General features: G+C 45.1%; 1 protein-coding gene across 1 annotated transcript in view; it reads right to left on the bottom strand.

The window, feature by feature from the left end:
• The window catches only part of LOC117808575 (glutamate receptor ionotropic, delta-1-like), a gene marked incomplete at its 3' end in the record, with an annotated part of 181303 nt that overhangs the window by 76370 nt on the left and 102128 nt on the right, over nucleotides 1-2805 (bottom strand). The gene's annotated exons all lie outside the window — the stretch shown is intronic.

A 2805-nucleotide genomic window follows, 5' to 3' on the forward strand; every position in this document is an offset into this window, starting at 1 on the left:
TAAAAACCTCCTGGAAATACTCTAAGTGTGTGTGTGTGTGTGTGTGTGTGTCTGTGTGCACCTGTTAACTTGTAGTTAAAGCCTTGTGTTCTCATAACACACTGCTGCTGTCTCCTGCTCTGAGATATCACACCTGTCACTGTAACCTTTAGACAGACCGCAGGTATCACACACACTTACACACACTCTTTAGCATGACTCACACGGAGACGGCAGGCAGAACATTCATCCGACATACATCTTACATGACCTGACTCTGTGTTACTTCACGTCTCACAGAGGGAGATCTAACAGATACACATGGTAGAGGAAGAGGATGGTAAACAGGTAAACACTGAACCTTTCCCTGTGTTTGTGCAACAACTCTCAGAGTTTGTTCTTTTTCTAATACCTGCAGATTCATCTCATTGAAAGTTTTAAAATCTGATGACAAGCTGTTTCCTGCTGTGTTCCTTTGTCCTGAGTGAATGCACATTAGTCTTAAAGAATCACACCTGTTCTGACAGATTATTTAAGAGTAAGAGTTTCAGAAACGGCTGACGAATCATGTTTTTTCAAGGTCTTTAACTTTGCTGATGCTCGCCCTGCCTTTGCTTTTCGTGTACACACATGAATCAGACGAGAGAAGCACTCTCCCTGCTTTGGCTTTACAAAGGTAAGTAAGTAAGTAAGTAAGTCAATTTGATTTAGTATAGCACTTTTCATAGAATAAAATCACAAAGTGCTTCACAGAAAAATATTCAATTTAAAATGAAATCATAAAATCAAAATGTGCATTTGGACCAAGAGTTAAGGGGTCTTTTAGCCCCCAGAACTACTTTACCCTGAACTAAAAGGTTCCTGTGTTCCTGCAGCCGGATGCATCCCTCATAAACGTCTTTAGACCTTAAATATCTGATGAGGATATTTTGAAATCTTAATAAAAACTAAACTAGTTTGCATTCCCAGGAACTCCCTCTGTGTTTCAACAGCTGTGTAAACTCCACAAACACTGACACGTTCAGCTGAAAGTCCCAGGACCTTTGAAAAGTACTACCCCCCCAAGCAGGGGCTTTTCAGGGGGGAGATTATCTACCCCTGAACTAAATTTAGACCCTGGTTCCTCCAGTCGAAACACACTTAGTTCAGGGGTAAAGTTCCTGCGGTGGAAAAACGACTAATGGGAGCACAGGAACCTTTTAGTTCAGGGGAAAGCAGTTCTCGGGGCTAAAAGACCCTGGAACTCTTGGTCAAATGCTCCTCAAGTATGCATATGAAATAGACAGGATGTGTGCTCTTCCTGCCTTGGATTGACATGTGCACACATGCAACAGAGGGGAGGAATGCTCTCCCTGCCTTGGCTTATTATCATGTGCATGGAATAGAGGAAAGGTGTGCCTTAGCTAGTCATGTATGCTTATGGAAGAGAGGTGATGTGTGCTCTTCCTGCCTTGGCTTTTCGTGTAGGTACCTATAAGAGACAATAGGTGGGCTCTCCCTGCATGCATGCACATGAAAGATGGGGGAGGTGTGCTGTCCCTGCTCTGTCTTTTCATGTATGTATATGAAGGAAAGGAAGGTGTGCTCTTCCTGCCTTGGCTTTTCATGTTTGCACGTGAAAGAGATGGGATATGTACCCCCACTCGCCTTGCCACATATGCACCTTATAGATATGGGAGTTGTGCTCCTCCTGCCTTGCCTTTTCATGTAGGCACATGAAAGAGAAAGGAGGTGTTTCCCCGCCTTGGCTTGTCATGTGTGCACATGGAAGAGAGGTGATGTGTGCTCTTCCTGCCTTGGCTTTTCGTGTGGGTATCTATGAGAGACAATAGGTGTGCTCTCCCTGAATTGGATTTTAATGCATGCACATGAAAGAGAGGAAAGGTGTGCTCTCCCTGCTCTGTCTTTTCATGTATGCATATGAAGGAAAGGAAGGTGTGCTCTTCCTGCCTTGGCTTTTCATGTTTGCATGTGAAAGAGATGGGAGATGTGCCCCCCTCGCCTTGGGTTGCCACATATGCGCCTTATACATATGGGAGTTGTGCTCCTCCTGCCTTGCTTTTTCATGTAGGCACATGAAAGAGAAAGGAGGTGTGTTTCCTCCCCGCCTTGGCTTGTCATGTGTGCACATGGAAAAGAGGTGATGTGTGCTCTTCCTGCCTTGGCTTTTCGTGTGGGTATCTATGAGAGACAATAGGTGTGCTCTCCCTGCATTTGCTTTTTATGCATGCACATGAAAGAGAGGGGAGGTGTGCTCTTCCTGAGCTGTCTTTTTATGCATGCACATGAAAGAGAGGGGAGGTGTGCTCTCCCTGCCTTTACGTTTCATGTATGCACATGAAATAGACGGGAGGCACCAAATATAACTTATTGCATGAATGAGACTCTATCATACCTCATTTAAATATATCGTATCTTTAAAGTCGGCTTGTTTTGATGTCTGTGTTGTAAACGAAAAGAGGAGTGACTCTGACATGAACTCAAGATTGAAGACATTAAGATCTCTGGTCTTCACCTGATTACCTGCAGCATGTGTCTCAACGAGATGAAGAGATTTCAGTATCCATCCGTCCTGCTCTCTGTCATAAATCTGATATTTGAGCTCCAGAGAAGTTCAGAGTCCAAACCAAATTTCCTGTGACATTGTTGGATGAACAGACGCGCTCGTGTTGATGCCGCGGGACTCAAAGGTAAAGAGACAGTTCAGCAGAGACACGCGAGCTGCAGAAGGGTTGCTCACTCCGTCTCGTCTGATGCAGGTCACTACATGACCGAGACCCCTTCCTGCTGCAGCAGTCAGCCCACCGGGGACGGGAGGGGAGGATG

This window comes from Notolabrus celidotus, unplaced genomic scaffold (assembly GCF_009762535.1).
Source record: "Notolabrus celidotus isolate fNotCel1 unplaced genomic scaffold, fNotCel1.pri scaffold_126_arrow_ctg1, whole genome shotgun sequence".
NCBI lineage: Eukaryota > Metazoa > Chordata > Actinopteri > Labriformes > Labridae > Notolabrus > Notolabrus celidotus.